At 37.4% G+C, this 20,262-nt stretch overlaps 2 long non-coding RNA genes across 2 annotated transcripts; both read right to left on the bottom strand.

Annotated features, from left to right (window-relative positions):
* Positions 1 to 8,509: 8,509 nt before the first annotated feature.
* LOC140180341 (uncharacterized) lies at positions 8,510 to 14,500 on the bottom strand. The gene is made up of 4 exons (XR_011874327.1): positions 14,238 to 14,500; positions 10,264 to 10,318; positions 10,047 to 10,175; positions 8,510 to 8,570 (listed from the first exon to the last, which is right to left on the bottom strand). It is a non-coding gene; the product is annotated as an uncharacterized lncRNA (long non-coding RNA).
* A 792-nt stretch (positions 14,501 to 15,292) lies between these two features.
* LOC140179809 (uncharacterized) lies at positions 15,293 to 17,858 on the bottom strand. Its single transcript, XR_011873628.1, has 3 exons — positions 17,798 to 17,858; positions 17,581 to 17,709; positions 15,293 to 15,370 (listed from the first exon to the last, which is right to left on the bottom strand). It is a non-coding gene; the product is annotated as an uncharacterized lncRNA (long non-coding RNA).
* Between the last annotated feature and the right edge of the window lie 2,404 nt (positions 17,859 to 20,262).

Here is a 20,262-nt window from a genome sequence, read left to right as displayed (position 1 = left end):
GGCATGATGACCCCGTGGTTGTCACCATAATACTTTCCAATGCCAATCTCCACCGAACATTAATCGACCAGGGAAGCTCTGCGGATATACTGTTCAAAATCGCCTTCGACAAGCTCAGTTTACAAGAAAAGGAGCTTAGAGCATATCCAAATAGCCTATTCGGGCTAGGAGACGCTCCAATTCAACCATTAGGGTACATCTCATTACACACAACCTTTGGAAAAGGAATTCGGTCTAGGATGTTGAGCATAGACTACATTGAGTTGACGTGAGCTCAGCCTACAACGCTTTAATAATTCGAACAACGTTAAACCAGCTCACCGCCATGGTCTCCACTCGACACCTATGCATGAAGTTCCCCACTCCGGAAGGGATCGCTACCATAAAGGGAGACCAAAAACTCGCACGACGCTATTACAATGAAAGTCTGAACCTTAAAGATGACCCCAGAGGAAAAGAAACCAATACTATAGAACTCGGGGGAATTCGAGCTCACAAAGAACTCCGTCCTCAGCCAAAAGGTGAAACCCAAGAAGTTCAAATTGGACACGTTCCAGACAAAACAATAAGTATAGGAGCAAATCTGAGAGAAGACTTAAAGGAACTACTAATAAAGCTCCTAAAAGATAACTGACAATGAGAACTATTGTCGATCTAGAATTTCTCAAAATAGAATTCCGTCATTGAAAGTATAGTCTAGATCAAAAATTGATTCCCAAATCAAATGTTTAAATTCAAATCAAATAACCGAGATCAAGAGTACTTCAACCTCGGGTCGTTCTCCCTAGGACGCAATTGAAAGTGTTTCTCTTTTGGTTGTAGAGGCAAAAAGGGGTTTTGCAATCAAAGAACGAAAAATTAAAGAAACTAAGAAATCAAATAACTAAGGAATGAGCAAAATTGTGAATTAATGCAAGTAAAGAGAAAGTAAGATAAAAACTAGTGAAGATGCTATGAATGCAATAAAGAGCGTTGACTTGGGAATTGAGGGTCTAAGGATCCTATCATTGCCATAACCACAACTATGATAATTATGATGAGTCAATCTCATCTAGTCAACCCCAACCATCGAGGAGTAAGTCAAGCAAGCATAATTGACCTTAATCCATAAGTCCTAGCTAACTTACCAAACTAGTTGATAAAAAGCTAGCGTCAATGGAAACAAGAGTCAACTAACTACCCAAGAATTACCACTAAATGTCGGACATTATGACTCTAGTATCTTAGGAACTCAAACCACAAGCCAAGGTGGGAAAATCTACTCAAAATCTAAGGTTGGCATTTTCACAAACACCTTGTGTGCATAAAAGTAAAGCATGGAAAATTGCAAAGTAAAATGGAAAACTATAACCAACTATCAACAAAACCAAATATAAACAAGTAATCAAGCATAAAGAAGGCATGAAACATTAAATTCATTGATCAAAACTTCAAGAAACACAAAATTGCAAATATGAACAAAGTATCTTGAACTAAAGCAAATGAAAGTAAATGTGCTACAATTAAAGAGGAAAAATCCAAAAGAAAAGCTTGCTATAAAATGCTACAATGGAAATTGATAAACCCTAGGAGAGCTCTCTACTCTACACTACTCCTACTCCTAATACTATGAAAAACTTGTATAAACTAAAACTAAAATGTGCTAAAGCCTAATGCCTTCATGTGTGTTGATATCCCCTTCATATAGCATCTAAATTCAGCTCCAAGCCTTCAAAATTTGGGCCAAAAGCCCTCAGAAAATGCATAGCACATGTTTCATTAATGAAATCACGTGCAGGGACCTGTGCGGACGCACAGATGCGTGCGTCCACACACTTGGCTGAATTTTCTCCTGTGCATACGCACAGGTACTTGTGCGCACGCACACTTGGCTGAATCAGTCTTGTGCGTACGCACGCTTGCTTGTGCGTACGCACACCTTGCTGTGTGTGCTTTTCCTTGTTTTCTTCATGTTTTCTCCCTTGTACATGCTTTCTTCCACTTTTGGCTATCCATTCTTGCCTCTAAGGCTTGAAATCACTCAACGAACATGTCATGGCATCAAATGGAATAATAGTGGAATTAAATTGCTCATTTCAAGCACGAAATTGTATGTTTTCACATTTAGGATTAAATTGGGGATAAAACACAAAAGTATGATATGTTGGTGCTTAAGTGTGAGTTCATGTGCTAGAATCATCCAAATTGAGTCAAAATATACCATCAAATATGGACTCATCAATAACTCTGACCTCTTTGCATGGAAGGCCGCCGACATGCCTGGTATTGATCCCGGACTAATGTGCCACAAGTTAGCTGTATACCCAGGATCTTGGCCAGTACAGCAAAAACGTAGGAAGCTCGGCTCAGAAAGGTCGCAAGCTGTAGAGGAGCAAGTACAGGCCTTGCTGGAGGTAGGGTTCATAAGGGAGGTAAAATACCCACTATGGCTAGCCAATGTGGTGTTGGTCAAAAAGTCAAATGGGAAGTGGCGGATGTGCACCGATTACACCGACCTCAACAAAGCCTGCCTAAAAGATCCCTACCCACTCCCGAGCATTGACACACTAGTCGATGCTTCGTCAGGCTATCAGTACCTCTCCTTCATGGATGCTTACTCGGGATATAACCAAATCCCAATATATCAACCCAACCAAGAGAAGACATCATTCTTAACCCCAAAAGCAAACTATTGCTATATTGTTATGCCCTTCAGACTCAAGAACGCAGGGGCTACCTACCAAAGACTGATGAACAAAGTCTTCACCGACCACATTGGAAAGCTAATAGAGGTTTATGTAGACGACATGCTGGTAAAAACACAAAGTGAGGAATCGTTGTTACCCGACCTCACTAAAGTGTTCGACACCATAAGAAAAATAGCATGCGACTTAACCCCGCAAAGTGTGCCTTCGCGGTAGAAGCTGGCAAATTCCTGGGCTTCATGCTCACCGAAAGAGGAATTGAATCAAACCCAAGTCAATATTCCATTTATGTTTTGAACCACTTTTCCATCAATTTTGAGTCTTACTTGTCTATATTACAAACATAGTTCTTTTATTCCTTTATTACTTCATTAATTGCAATTTTGGCTTGTTCTTTTATCTCTTTATTTATTTACTTCAATCATTGAAATCCCTTGCTTTCCACAACCAAAATTACTATCGACGAAGACATTCTCTTTTCTAGAGTTAAATTCCGAACTGGTGCAAAATCTCGTCTATCATGTAGTGACCAAGAACCTTTCTTGCATATCCTCCATTATTAGTATTGTCTGCCATGCCTTCAGCTTCTTGTTCGAAATTTTCTGAGAGGTTTCTTCTAGAGTGTTGTACCTTAGCTTGTTGTAAATGCCTCCTTAGAGTTTTCTCAAGTTCAGGGTCAGGATTAAAGAGAGGGTCTTTATCTCTGTTCCTGGTCATAAACAAGAAAGAAGAAGAATGGGAGCTCTATGTTCAAGAACAAAGGACTCCCTGTGAGATGTGAAGAAGAAAGAAAGGAAGAGTGAAGATATTGAGGAGAGAAGAAGAATTCGAATAAGAAAGAAGAAGAATTCGAAAGTTAGAAGTACAAAAAGAAAATATTTTTGTTTTTATTTTTATTTATTAATTAAATTCGAAAAATTAAAGCTAATTAACTAAAAAGATTTGAAAATTAAATGATGAATTTTCGAAAATAGAAGAGAGAGATAGAAGAGAATTTTTGAAAACAGGAGAGAGAAGAATTAGTTAGGTTGTTTTGAAAAAGAAGAAAGAGAAAACAAGTAACTAATTAAGAAAGATTTGAAAATAAGATAAGATAGAATATTAGAAAAGATTTGAATTTGAAATTTGAAATTAGAAAAGATAAGATAGAAATTGAAAAATTTGAAAAAGATTTGATTTAAAATTTGAAATTAGAAAAGATAAGATAAGAAATTGAAAAGATTTGAAAAAGATAATATTTGAAATTTGATTTTTGAAAAAGATTTGATTTTGAAATTTAAAATTTAAAATTTTAAATTTTGAAATTTGAATTTTAAAATTTGAATTTGAATTAAGAGAAGATAAGATTTTTGAATTTTTAAGAAAGATAGAAAGATAAGATAGTAATTTGAAAAAGATATGATTTTTGAAAAGATTTGATTTTGAAAAGATTTAAATTTTGAATTTTAAAACCAAGACAAGATAAGATAATGATTTTGAAATTGAAATTTCAAATTTTTTATGATATTTTCGAAAATTAAGATAAAGATAAGAAAAGATATTTATTTTTTTATTTTTGAATTTAATGAAGAAAGAGAAAAACAACAAAAAGAAACTAAACATAAAATTTTTGGATCTAAGACACCTAGAATTCGAAAATTGCAAAGAAAAACACAAAGAGGCACCAAACTTAAAAATTTTAAGATCTAAACAAAAATAAAACAAGAACACTTTGAAGATCAAGAAGAACACCAAGAACAAAACTTAAAGAATTCAAAGAAAACAAGAACATGCAAAGGACACCAAACTTAAAAATTTTGAAAACCAAAGACACAAATTTCAAAAATTTAAAAGAAAAGACTCAAGAAGACACCTAACTTAAAGATTGACACAATACTCAAAATAAAAGACAATATTTTTGAAAATTTTTAGAAAAAGACTCAAGAAATTCAAAAATCCAACAAGAACAAGAACAAAAGACTCAAACCAAAGATCAAGATTAATAAAGAAAAGAAAATGTTTTTGAAAGTTTTTTGAGAAGAAAATAAAAGACTCAGATAGAATAAAACTAAACCTATAAAGAAAAGGAAATTACCTAATCTAAGTAACAAGACAATCCGTTAGTTGTCCAAACTCGAACAATCCCAGGCAACGGCGCTAAAAACTTAGTGCGCGGAATTACACTTCACACAACTAAACCAGCAAGTGCACTGGGTCGTCCAAGTAATACCTGAGTGAGTCAGGGTCGATCCCACGAGGATTGTGATTTGAAGCAAGATATGGTTATCTTGTAAATCTTAGTCAGGCGGATAGAAAAGTTGATTGTTTGTTTAAAGTGCTTAAAAGTAAAATAAATAAAACATTACTCGGTTGATGGTGAATGCAATGATATGGAGATGGTTAAGGCTTGGAGATGATTTGATCTTCTGGATTAATTTGGTCTTACTGTCTACTCCAACTGTGAATGATTTCTTCTATGGCAGGCTGTATGTGATCAACACATTTCTTAAGGGATCGCCAATGCTCCTCTAGATCTGAACCCCAAGGTTAGTGCAGATCCAGTCTGATTGAGGGTGAAGCTCCTGCAGTTCATTCTCCTTAATGATGTGCCTTTGGTTCTAGCCTCTACCACAAAGACTCTAATCTCCCCGTACCTCGGCTGAACTGGTATCTCGAGAAGTCTCCAACGAAGTCGTGGATTAGCCGTCTAAGAGATGTATAATCAAGCTAGTGGTTCATCATTGTCCGAAGAAGAACTCACTCTAAACCCATGTAAAATGAGATAACTAATATAGGATTTTATGTCGGTAAAGAATTTCTCAATGAAATCTCGTTGCAAGTATAGTTCTAAACCAACAAACAATCCTCAATCAAAGTTTAATTTGTTTGTCACGAGTACAAACCCCAATAAAAATAACTGAGGTATTTAAACCTCGGGTCGTCTCTCATGGAATTGCAAGGAAGTCTTCATGTTATTGGTTATGAAAAAAGTATTTTGGGGTTTTTGGAATAAGGGACAAGAAAAATAAATGGCAATAAAGTAAATGAAACTCAAATGGTAAAAAGGTCTTGGCAAGGGTTGATGGTTAAGGATCTTTATCCTTGTCACTAACCACAACATGGTAATTGCAAGGATCAATCCCATTAAGTCATCCTCTAATAAGTAAAGGAAAGTCAAATGAGCTACATTAATCCTAATCCATAAGTCCTAGACACTTCACTAATTAACTTAGTGAAAGCTAGTGTCAATGGACACCAATCATCAATCACTTGGACATTAGCAACTCAAGGTCGCCTAAGTTACCATCCCAAGCCAAGAACACAAAATTCTACTCTAACATCCTTCCAAGAATTTTATCAAACACTTGGAAGGCACAAAAGAAAAGCATCATTAAATTGCAAGAATATTAAATCCACAACTACCCAATTGCAAGGAAACAATAACAACAACTTAAATTAAACAACAAGGGAATATAAAACATGAATTGCATTAAAAAGAAATCAAAGAAATAAGAATGCATCAACAACAAAGTAAACAAAAACAAGGATTAAAAGACTAAACTAGGAAAGTAAAGATAAAGGAACAAGAAATGATAAAGGAAAAGTAAATCAAGGCAAGAATTAAACATAGATCTAAAGAATTCCTAATTTACATCTAACCTAATTCTAGAGAGATGAGAGAGCTTCTCTCTCTAGAATTCTAACCTAAAGCATGGGGAATTAAACTAATTGCTTCCCCATTGACCACTCTTGAATTCTGCACGTAATAGCCTCAAAAATGAGTTGGATTTGGGCCTGGGAAGCTCAGAAATCGCCCCCAATGAATTGCCTTTAATGAGGTCACGTGCCGCTTGCCACACGTACGCGTCGGTCACGCGTACGCGTCCTCTTGCAATTCTCCTTGTCATGCGTGCGCGTCATTGACAAATGACATTCTCACACGCGTGCGTCGCTCATGCGTGCGCGTCGACTTGAAATCTCCACAAGCTCATTTCTTCATGAATTCTCCACTTGCATGCTTTTCTCTTCACTCCTTTGATCCATCCCTTGCCTCTTAAACTTGAAATCACTAACACACATATCAAGGCATCAAGTGGAATCAAGGTGAATTAAATTTAGCAAACAAAGGCCTAAAAAGCATATTTTTAACCATTAAGCACAATTAGGAGAAAGTCATGAAAGCATGCTATTTCATTGAATAAATGTGGGAAAAGTTGATAAAATCCTCTAAATTAAGCACAAGATAAACCCTAAAAATGGGGTTTATCAACCTCCCCACACTTAAACTATAGCATGTCCTCATGCTAAACCCAAGAAAGAAACAAAAGGTATTAACATTTATTCAATGCAAACTATCTATATGCAACCTATCTAAACGAATGTAACTACTTGGTCAAAATAAATCAATTCCCAAGAAAGCATATATGAACACAAGGGCTAAAGGTATCAACAACCAAGTCAAATCCACAATTGAATTGAGTTATTAAAGATTTTACAAACTTGCAAGAAAAGTGATTATTCAAGGTGAAAACATGTAATTGAGCAATCAAACCCTCATAGGATGTGTATCCGCTCTAGTCACTCAAGTGTATAGGGTTGATTCACTCAATTCTCCACTAATCATGCTTTCCAAGATTTGGTTTTCATCTAACAATCAATAATTATTTCATGCATGCATACAAATATCATGAGGTCTTACCCATAAGTTGTAATGGGCTAGGGTCAAAGTAGGAAGCATATGGCTAAGTGGACTAGAATTTGAATCTTTGATTAACTTAAACATCCCACCTAACCTATAAAACAACCTATACAATTCTAAACAAACCTAACTACCCATTCTTCACTTTTTCACACACTCATGCATTCTCTTTTTTGAACACCACACATATGCATTGATTTTTATTGAACTTCACTTTGGGGCATTTTGTCCCTTTTTATTGTTTTTCTTTTTCTTTCTTTTTTTTTCCTTTTCTATTTTTTCTTATATATATATATATTTTCTACAATTTTTCTTTTTTTTCTCTGATGAATTATATACAAAGGTACCAAGGCATATGGTTAAAATATTTAATGCATGAGTATGTACCCAATTCCCAAAATTTTTAACAAAAATACAAAAACACACTTCTATCTCTACCCAATATTTCCAACTCTCTCAAAATCAAATGATAAACACTCTCACTAGCCTAAGCTAATCAAAGATCCAAATTAGGGACATTTATTGTTTTTCGCTTTAAGGCTTGTGATGTGCTAAAATTAAGAACAAAAGGGTTTAGCATAGGCTCAAAGTTGGCTAACAATGGAAGACAAAAAGGTAGGCTATTTGGGTAAGTGAGCTATTTGAAACAATGGCCTCAATCATATAAGTGCATTCATACACAAAATGTAACACCCTACCACACAAAGCTTTACGCTTAAGTCGTAAAACAGAGGTGATGTGGTATTACGACCTCTAAAATAAAATGAGTACATATAATAGCAGAAGAGTTATAATATGCTAGGAGCCTTGAAGAATAGGGGAAATAAAAAATCGCGAGATAAAAGCGCAACGCTCAAGGAACGAGTTAACTTGCATGCTAAGAAAACTGTAACTGTCAAACATAAGATAACAGAAGTAGGAATAGAGTGCCAAAGATACAAAATAACAAGCTCCTAACTCAGCCTGCGAAGTCAAGACTGGCCGGAGAATATTTACACATATATACATACATATCCAAAACCCAAAAGTACATACACACAATCCTGCCTCTCCATAAACCTCTAAGAGGATCAAAAATGACAAGTTATGCGGAGAGAAAGCTAAGTACATATATATACATCACTGTACAGCAAAACTATACAACACTATCCAGTAACCCCTCCGCTTTAAGAGTCCAGACGACTAATGAGATGGCTCCCGACCTGCATCTGAAAATCAACAACATAGTATGGAATGAGAACCGGAGGTTCTCAGTATGGTAAAGGTGCCACACACATAATATATAAGGTCCTGGGAATGCCAGAGGCAATCCTAGAACGCCGACACTCAGATTGTAGAGCTTAAAGTATTAAACAGAAGCCATAAAAGGTGGTTTCCTAAAAATATTTAATCCTAACTTAACTTAACCTTAAATCTAAGTCCTATACTGCCATTCCTCCATACCTCCAATTCCATCATGCATTTTCACAGACAAATAAACAGATAAAGGCAAACACAAGAAGGTTACAACTACTGCAGGTAACAAATACACATTTAGCATGGCAAATACAAATAGGCACACCCAATTAGAGCACAAGTAAGTAATTCAAGTAATATGCATATGATGCATGCCTGTCCTATGGCTGATGAGGCTCATCTGTCGGTTATCCAGCCAACCCGACAAGTCTGAATTATCCTTAGACTGTCCCCCGACGTGCATCCCAAGAGTCTATGCATAGATTTTTCTCAAATAATCAATATTGCTCAATGGGGGTAACATTCCCGGGAATTTATATAGTGCCCGGTCACACTTACGTCGTAGGGTCAACAGAGTATCGAGTTTTCAACCTGGTACACGTGGTGGCAAGCCACGGCACTTAATCCAGGGAATCTCGTATCTCAGATTATTCAAATTCATAAGCCATATAAATAATTCAATTATAATTCATTAACATCCACATCATTCTCAATTGCATCTCATTCATCATCATACATTAAACATATTCAATCCTTATCCTTCATTATATCACACCTCCCATTCCGTCCATCAATAGTTCCAATTCAAAACATAAGTCATTCTTTTCTAAATGAATCAAACTTAAAACATGCTCATTTTCTTAATAACTCAAAATCAAACCATATAACCTTTGAATATAAATCTTTCTAAATAATCATATAACAAAATCTCTAATCTCTAATTTTTATAAAATTTCGGCAGCATCTCCTCTAAAACTCGGACTTTGCCACCCTGTTCGGGTCCAAACCTGTATTCTTTTCAATTCAACATTTCCTTCCTCATTATCATAACAATCTCCACAAAAAATCTACCTCAGATCAACAATTAAACTCATACAAAATTCAAATCCAACAACCAAAATTCAACTAAGAGTCATAGTTCACAAATCCTAGGCTTTTAACACAAAATACCTCAAATCAATAATTCATCGAATCGTTAATTAATCAACAAGCACCAAACCAACCATGTTCATCAACAATAACATTCAACTATAATTCTCTCCAAATTAACATAACAACATTCACCATCCAAAATTAATAACTAATTATCCAATAAACTTCAACCAATTATATTCATCGACAAATTACTAAATATTAAATATACACCTGCATTCCAACTTATCCTATGGTCATCTAGCCTAAGTTTTCACAGAACATTATATATTAACTGCAAGAAACCTAAACCATACCTTAGCCGATTTCCACGTAACGACCAAAGCTATTTATTCAAAACCAAGACAACCCCTCAAAACTCAACTAATCCGCTTCCTCCAAGTTCCAGTATTCACAATTTCAAGCTCCAATTATTTATTTTCAACCTAATACACATTCATAATACATATATACCCAATTTAATACTCAAAGCTCAAATTTAATGAAAATAAAATAGAATTATCGTATCCTCACCTTACCCAAGCTTCACATAAGCAAGAGTGAACGTTTCTCTCAAGCTAATTGGATCCTAAAACATCAGAAATCAAAGAAATTCAATATTCCCACTTAAAATTTGAAAATTGGGGGAAAAGAGGGCTGAGAGTGATTAAACAAGTTACCAATGAAATTGTTCCAGTAGAAATGTAGAGCTCGACGCGGTGGACGTGTGGCCGCAAACGGTGCGGCGATTGGAGCTCGGACGGAGAAGTTACGAGGATCGGAAATTAACGTGAGGGTTACGGGAATGTTTCTCGTTTCTCTTCTCCCTGGAAGCTGAAAGCTTCGTTGCTGCAGTAATGAGGGAGAAGACAAAGCTGGGTTCATTTAATAGGGCTGGTCCGGTTGAACCGACAGCCTGGTTCAGGTCTGGTTCAACCGGTTCGGTACTTTCGGTCCAATCTTGGACCGTTTTCTTCAAAATTAGTGTCAAAATTCTCGTTTCGATGAGCTCTACCCTATTTTAATATAATATTCACATTTCTAATCCTCCTTATTAAAAATTAATTTATTGACTAATTATCTACTAATTTAATCGGGGTTTACATTCTACCCACCTAACAAAGAATTTTGCCCTCAAAATTCAAATCTAGTTACCTGAAAAGAGATGTGGATAGTCCTTTCGCATATCTGATTCGAGCTCCCAGGTATGTTCCTTGATACCAGCTCGACTCCAAGCTACTTTTACCAATGATACTTCCCTTCCTCGTAATCGTTTAACGCTGGTGTCATCAATTCTTACCGGAATTACCGGAAGTGTTAGATCTTCTCTTACTTGGATTGGTTCTGGTTCCAGAACATGACTTGTGTCAGGAGTATACTTTCGAAGCTGTGATACATGAAATACATCGTGCAAATTCGAAAGGTACGGCGGTAAGGAAATTCTATAAGCCACTGGTCCAATTCTCTTTAGAATCTCAAATGGTCCAATATAACGGGGATTCAGTTTCTTGGTCTTAATAGCTCTTCCCACTCCAGTGGTTGGTGTAACTTTCAAAAAGACATGTTCTCCTTCTTCAAATTCCAAAGGCTTTCGCCTCTGGTCAGCATAGCTCTTTTGGCGGCTTTGGGCTATAAGCATTCGACTACGAATCTTCTTTATCTGCTCAGTCGTTTCAGCTATCATCTCAGGCCCTAATAAACTCCTTTCTCCAGTTTCATACCAACACAGTGGAGATTGACATTTTCTGCCATACAGAGCTTCATATGGAGCCATTCTGATGCTCGCATGATAGCTATTATTATAAGCAAACTCTACTAATGGCATATATCGATCCCAGCTCGCCGGCTGGTCCAAAACACAAGCCCTTAGCATATCCTCCAAGGTCTGAATAGTTCTCTCTGACTGACCATTTGTCTGAGGGTGATATGCAGTACTCAAACTTAACTGAGTCCCGAATGCACGCTAGAAAGCTCCCCAGAACCTTGATGTGAAACGAGGATCCCTATCAGATATAATGGTAGAAGGCACGCCATGCAACCTGACAATCTCTTTAATATACATTCGAGCCAATTCCTCCATTGTGCAACTTATTCGGATAGGAAGAAAGTGAGCTGATTTTGTTAGTTGATCCACAACCACCCAAATAGCGTCACAACCAGATCGGGTTCTAGGCAAACCTATTACAAAATCCATTGCGATACTCTCCCATTTCCATTGTGGAATCTCCAAAGGCTGAAGGGTCCCTAATGGTCTCTGATGCTCAATCTTAACCTTCTGACACGTTAAACATTTAGATACATACAATGCCACATCATTCTTCATACCTGGCCACCAGAACATCACTTTCAGATCTTGATACATTTTAGTGCTCCCTGGGTGAATTGAAAACCCGCTCTTATGAGCTTCCTTTAAGATTCTCTGTCGCATGTCTCCAATATCTGGCACAATAATCCGGTTCTTGAATCTCCATAAACCATCCTGACCTTCTGACACTCTCCACTGTTTCCCCTGTTTGACTGCTGGTAATACCTTACGTAACGCTTCACTGTCTCGATGAGCCCTCAGAAGTTCTGATTTAAAATCACTTGAAATTTGCAACTGACTCAAACACAGGATTCCAGATTCTTCTCTAACTCCCAAATTCAAACCTTGGAATGCCTTCAGTAACTCTTCCTCCCGTAGCATCATCCAAGCTGCATATAAAGACTTCCGACTCAAAGCGTCCGCCACAACGTTCGCTTTTCCTGGATGATAATTCAATTCAAAATCATAATCTTTCAAAAATTCCATCCATCTCCTCTGACGCATATTCAATTCTTTCTGCTCAAAAAGATACTTCAAACTCTTATGGTCTGAGAAAACATGAAACTTAACACCATAGAGATAGTGCCTCCAAATCTTTAAAGCAAACACAACAGCAGCAGTTCCAAATCATATGTCGGATAGTTCATTTCATGCGGCCTTAATTGCCGTGAGGCGTATGCTACAACATTTTGGTGCTGCATCAGAACACACCCCAAACCTTTCAGAGATGCATCACAATACACTTCAAACAGTTCACTTGGTTCAGGTAATACCAATACAGGTGCAGTAGTCAACCTGTGCTTCAATGCCTGGAAACTCTCTTCACATTCCGGAGTCCAGATAAAAGGTGTATCCTTCCTAGTCAACTTAGTTAAAGGTAAGGCGAGTTGTGAAAATCCTTTAATGAATCTGCGATAATACCCCGCCAAACCTAGGAAACTCCTGATTTCTGTCACTGAAGTTGGTCGCTCCCAATTCATCACTGCTTCCACCTTAGCAGGATCCACAGCTATCCCCTGCTTACTCACCACGTGGCCGAGAAACTTCACTTCACTCTTCCAGAACTCACATTTAGATAACTTAGCATATAACTTCCTGTCTCTCAGAATTTGCAGCACAGTTCGCAAGTGATCAGCATGTTCCTCTTCGGACTTAGAATAAACGAGAATATCATCAATGAAGACAATAACAAACTTGTCTAGATACGGACGGAAAATCCTGTTCATATAATCCATAAATACTGTCGGGGCATTAGTTAACCCAAAAGACATCACTGTATACTTATAATGACCATAACGCGTCCTGAAAGCAGTTTTCGGAATATCCTCGTCTCTAACCCTTATCTGATGATATCCGGATCGCGGGTCAATCTTAGAAAACACACCAGCACCCTGTAACTGATCCATTAGATCATCGATTCTAGGCAACGGATATTTATTCTTCACAGTGATCTTATTCAATTACTGATAATCGACACACAGCCGCATACTCCCATCCTTCTTCTTTACCAGTAACACTGGTGCTCCCCACGGAGAAACACTTGGTCGGATAAAATGCTTACCCAACAGATCTTCCAGCTGAGCCTTCAGTTCAGCCATTTCTAAAGGCGACATCCTATAAGGAGTAATTGAAATTGGACCGGATCCAGGTACCAACTCAATTGCGAATTCCACTTCCCGGTTAGGTGGAAATTCATTAATATCATCCGGAAACACATCTGGAAATTCACATACAACAGGAATCTGCTCTAAACTCTGATCATCACCTGATACTCCCGCAGTTAATAACATAATACCCTGACATTCAGTTCCAGAATAGTTTACTATCATAGAATTCAAATAGTAACTATTCACCACAACCGGTGCTTCTGACCCTTCTGGCATAAACTGTACTGACTTTTCAGAACAATCAAGCAAAACATGATTCTTGGATAACCAATCTAATCCCAAAATGAGATCAAGACCAGTCATAGGCAAACAAATTAAATCATACACAAATTCACGCTGTTGCACTCGAAAAGGAACTTGTGGACATTCTATCCTAGTCACCATAACTTCATGAGTAGCATTATATACTTTCAAATCATAACCTAAAACCACCATTCTCAATCCTAATTCATGGGCCTTTTCAAATGCAATAAATGAATGAGACGCTCCTGAATCAAATAAAGCATTTAAGATTTTACCAGCCATTTCACAATTACCTCTAATCAGTGTCTCAGATCCCTCAGCACCAATGGTAGAAGTGGTGTATACTCTCCCCGGCTGCTGCACCCTACCAGTCTCATACTTCTTCTTCTCAGGGCAATTACTGGCTATATGCCCGGGCTGTCCACAGGAATAGCACACTCCAAGTCCTAGTCTGCACGGAACTCCAGGATGATACTTTCCGCACTTCTGACAATTCAGATCTTGCTGTGGCTGCTTCCCAAACCTTTTTCCTTGACTAGCATTAGTATTCAGCCTTCTGTAATTACCTTGACCCTGAGTCTGCTGCGAAACAAAACCTCCACGTTTGAAATTCCTACCTCTCGGAGCAAAGTTCCTCCCTGAAGGCCTCTGAAAAGGCACCCTCAAACTCCCTTTCTCTACTGCCGCCTTCCTCACACAATCCTCAGCCACCCTACTCTTATTCACCAATTCAGAAAATACCCTGATCTCCATTGGGGCAACGAAGCTCAGAATATCGCTCCGAAGACCTCCCTCATATTTAATACACTTCCATTCAGCAAAATCTTCAGGCGCACCTTGACAGATACGAGAAAAGCGACATAACTCCTCAAATTTACTGGTATACTCAGCAACAGTCATCTATCCCTGCTTTAACTGCATTAATTCAAGTTCCTTGGCATTTCTGGCTGAATTAGGAAAATATTTCTTATAGAACTCTGTCCGGAAAACCTCCCAAGGAATCGCAGCACCATCAGGCTACAGGATACGTCGTGTTCCCTGCCACCAATACTGAGCTTCACCTTGCAGCTGATAAGTTCCAAATTCAACCCATTGCTCTTCAGGAACCTGTTGGGCCTGCAACGCCCTTTCCATAGCCTCAATCCAGTTATCTGCATCAGTGGGATTTGAGGTTCCCCTAAAAGTCGGAGGGCGAACTTTCAGAAATGTGGCAAGTGTCATAGGACCATCCTCATCATTATTATTCCCATGATTACCCTGATTTATCTGATTACCCAATGCCTCGGCTGTTGCCTGCATAGCTGCAGCCATATTTCCCAGGGCAGCCATAAAGTCTACTGGATCAGTCCCTATGGGAGCAGGAGTAACGGTGCCTGTCCTACCTCTACCTCGCCCGCGACCGCGTCCGCGAGTCGACATCTGGTCCCTATACACACCAAACAAGTGATATTAAGTTGATCAGTCTCAATATCGCAGGTCTAATGCTTTAAGTTCCAAATGTATGCTCACAAACGTTTATGCCACATATATCAATCAGATATCCTAATAGCACATAAACACATATACAGAGAATGCACAGAAGCACAATCAGTCCGTCTTTCAGGCTCTATAGGAACGAACTGCTCTGATACCATAATGTAACACCCTACCACACAAAGCTTTATGCTTAAGTCGTAAAACAGAGGTGATGTGGTATTACGACCTCTAAAATAAAATGAGTACATATAATAGCAGAAGAGTTATAATATGCTAGGAGCCTTGAAGAATAGGGGAAATAAAAAATCGCGAGATAAAAGCGCAACGCTCAAGGAACGAGTTAACTTGCATGCTAAGAAAACCGTAACTGTCAAACATAAGATAACAGAAGTAGGAATAGAGTGCCAAAGATACAAAATAACAAGCTCCTAACTCAGCCTGCGAAGTCAAGACTGGCCGAAGAATATTTACACATATATACATACATATCCAAAACCCAAAAGTACATACACACAATCCTGCCTCTCCATAAACCTCTAAGAGGATCAAAAATGACAAGTTATGCGGAGAGAAAGCTAAGTACATATATATACATCACTGTACAGCAAAACTATACAACACTATCCAGTAACCCCTCCGCTTTAAGAGTCCAGATGACTAATGAGATGGCTCCCAACCTGCATCTGAAAATCAACAACATAGTATGGAATGAGAACCGGAGGTTCTCAGTATGGTAAAGGTGCCACACACATAATATATAAGGTCCTGGGAATGCCAGAGGCAATCCTAGAACGCCGACACTCAGATTGTAGAGCTTAAAGTATTAAACAGAAGCCATAAAAGGTGGTTTCCTAAAAATATTTAATCCTAACTTAACTTAACCTTAAATCTAAGTCCTATACTGCCATTCCTCCATACCTCCAATTCCATCATGCATTTTCACAGACAAATAAACAGATAAAGGCAAACACAAGAAGGTTACAACTACTGCAGGTAACAAATACACATTTAGCATGGCAAATACAAATAGGCACACCCAATTAGAGCACAAGTAAGTAATTCAAGTAATATGCATATGATGCATGCCTGTCCTATGGCTGATGAGGCTCATCTGTCAGTTATCCAGCCAACTCGACAAGTCTGAATTATCCTTAGACTGTCCCCCGACGTGCATCCCCAAGAGTCTATGCATAGATTTTTCTCAAATAATCAATATTGCTCAATGGGGGTAACATTCCCGGGAATTTATATAGTGCCCGGTCACACTTACGTCGTAGGGTCAACAGAGTATCGAGTTTTCAACCTGGTACACGTGGTGGCAAGCCACGTCACTTAATCCAGGGAATCTCGTATCTCAGATTATTCAAATTCATAAGCCATATAAATAATTCAATTATAATTCATCAACATCCACATCATTCTCAATTGCATCTCATTCATCATCATACATTAAACATATTCAATCCTTATCCTTCATTATATCACACCTCCCATTCCGTCCATCAATAGTTCCAATTCAAAACATAAGTCATTCTTTTCTAAATGAATCAAACTTAAAACATGCTCATTTTCTTAATAACTCAAAATCAAACCATATAACCTTTGAATCTAAATCTTTCTAAATAATCATATAACAAAATCTCTAATCTCTAATTTTTATAAAATTTCGGCAGCATCTCCTCTAAAACTCGGACTTTGCCACCCTGTTCGGGTCCAAACCTGTATTCTTTTCAATTCAACATTTCCTTCCTCATTATCATAACAATCTCCACAAAAAATCTACCTCAGATCAACAATTAAACTCATACAAAATTCAAATCCAACAACCAAAATTCAACTAAGAGTCATAGTTCACAAATCCTAGGCTTTTAACACAAAATACCTCAAATCAATAATTCATCGAATCGTTAATTAATCAACAAGCACCAAACCAACCATGTTCATCAACAATAACATTCAACTATAATTCTCTCCAAATTAACATAACAACATTCACCATCCAAAATTAATAACTAATTATCCAATAAACTTCAACCAATTATATTCATCGACAAATTACTAAATATTAAATATACACCTGCATTCCAACTTATCCTATGGTCATCTAGCCTAAGTTTTCACAGAATATTATATAATAACTGCAAGAAACCTAAACCATACCTTAGCCGATTTCCACGTAACGACCAAAGCTATTTATTCAAAACCAAGACAACCCCTCAAAACTCAACTAATCCGCTTCCTCCAAGTTCCAGTATTCACAATTTCAAGCTCCAATTATTTATTTTCAACCTAATACACATTCATAATACATATATACCCAATTTAATACTCAAAGCTCGAATTTAATGAAAATAAAATAGAATTATCATATCCTCACCTTACCCAAGCTTCACATAAGCAAGAGTGAACGTTTCTCTCAAGCTAATTGGATCCTAAAATATCAGAAATAAAAAAAATTCAATATTCCCACTTAAAATTTGAAAATTGAGGGAAAAGAGGGCTGAGAGTGATTAAACAAGTTATCAATGAAATTGTTCCGATAGAAATGTAGAGCTCGACGCGGTGGACGCGTGGCCGCAAACGGTGCGGCGATTGGAGCTCGGACGGAGAAATTACGGGGATCGGAAATTAACGTGAGGGTTACGGGAATGTTTCTCGTTTCTCTTCTCCCTGGAAGCTGAAAGCTTCGTTGCTGCAGTAATGAGGGAGAAGACAAAGCTGGGTTCATTTAATAGGGCTGGTCCGGTTGAACCGATAGCCCAGTTCGGGTCTGGTTCAACCGGTTTGGTACTTTCGGTCCAATCTTGGACCGTTTTCTTCAAAATTAGTGTCAAAATTCTCGTTTCGATGAGCTCTACCCTATTTTAATATAATATTCACATTTCCAATCCTCCTTATTAAAAATTAATTTATTGACTAATTATCTACTAATTTAATCGGGGTTTACACAAAATAATGGACATAAAGAATCAAACAAATCAAAGATTATAATCATTGAAAGAGAATAATCACACACAAGAAGGAAAATAGTGGTTATATGATGTAACCACACAATTGGACTCAAAACTCACATGCTTATGTGTTCTTAGCTCAAAAATCATGTTCCACAATGTATAGTTCAAGCAAGATTAAAAAAAATCTCAAATCAATTGGGGTGCCCTATAGATAAAATCCTTGGAAAATTTCATTATTTTGACTAAACTTATTATATATATATATATATGCAAATCAAGGAAATGCAACTAAAAATCCTAGAAGACCTAAAACAAATATGAAATGCAAAAATGTTGGGATTAGAAATTTGTCACCCAAAAACGCTAATTGGTCGGACGACCTCCCCACACTTAAAAGTTTTCACCGTCCTCGGTGCATTCAAAGATGAGCAAGGGGGTACCGCGACTTTCCGAGTTGCCACCTTCAGCTAGTGGATCAACCGGCTGCTGCGTGTTCTTTCTCCCGCTTCCATTTTTGCTTATGACAAATCATCCTGAGTAATAGAAAACAGGATAGTAAGAAAAGTAAATGCAAAAGCAAGGAAGTATGGATTGTTGGAATGAGGTGATGATCACTAGAATAAAGTGAGTGAATTAGTGTGACATTGATGAAAAATAGGTGTGTAAGTTCTACGATTGCGTGCGGTTTAGAACTCGCACCCTAGTATTTTTGAGCCATGTCACAATTATACAAAAGAAGGGTGCACTTCACTCATTCTAGTGTGCTTGAAACACTTCAAAGAAAACTTGAAGGTTAAGACAACCATACAAGCAATAAAGAAGCATAAGAGCATCCAAGCAAAAGTCAAGCAATTGTGAATTGGATAATGAATGGTCATTGATTGATGTGCAAGTAAAGTTAGTGAACCAATTGAATTATAAACCTCAAACATCAAACAATGACACATATTGAAGTTTATTTGCAACACCTAACTGGCATAGAGTTGAAACACATGGGTGCTATGGAACTTAGGAAAAAGAAGATAGAAGTGAAAATCAATCACATAGCGAGCATGATCCACAAAGCTTTACAAAGCTTAAAAATATGTCACTAGGTAAGCTTTCAATCCAATCTCACAATTCCAAAATCTCAATGCATGAAATAGGTGATGTAAATAAGGGTCAATCATAAACAAGCATCACCTAATAAAAAATGCATTGATAATATACTATTGCCTAATCATGGATGATGAATGCAAGGTGGCCAAAAAATGCAATTCAAAAGAGTTAAGATGCTTGAAGGCAATGTCACATGTACTTGGTATTCACAAAATTAATCATTAAGAACTCAAACCAGGTAACAATTTGTAACCTCAACAAAGAATCCAACAATGAATAACAAAAACAATTATGCTAAAATAGCATCAAGTTAATAATTAGCAGCAGTGAATAGCAATCAAAATCAATAATCCAACACTTATCATGAAAAATAAAAAATTAAACAAAAATTAAACTAACTACATAACTAACAAAAAGAGTTGGTGATAGATGGTGATTGGTAGTGTTGGACGATGGGTGAAGAAGGGAAAGAAAAGAAGAGAAGAGAGAAGAGAGAAAGAAATGAAAAAAAGAGAAGAAAAGAAAAATGGTGAAACAGGGCAGTCCACGCATACGCGTAAGTGACGCATAAGCACGGTGACATGAAATGGGTGTGACGCATACGCGTGGGTCACGCGTACGCGTGATGGATAAATCAAAGAGGCGACGCGTACGCGTGGGTTGAAATTGTGCTAGAGGCACAATTCCATCCCAAAACTCGCACAACCCTCTGGAATTTGTACTGACCCTGAAAAATATGGATATTATGCGTACGCGTGAGCGAGGCAAATGCGTAGGAAGTCAAAAACTT

Source organism: Arachis hypogaea, chromosome 16 (assembly GCF_003086295.3).
Source record: "Arachis hypogaea cultivar Tifrunner chromosome 16, arahy.Tifrunner.gnm2.J5K5, whole genome shotgun sequence".
NCBI lineage: Eukaryota > Viridiplantae > Streptophyta > Magnoliopsida > Fabales > Fabaceae > Arachis > Arachis hypogaea.
The sequence above is the reverse complement of the archived record's forward strand: the minus strand, read 5'-3'. Positions and strand labels throughout refer to the sequence as shown.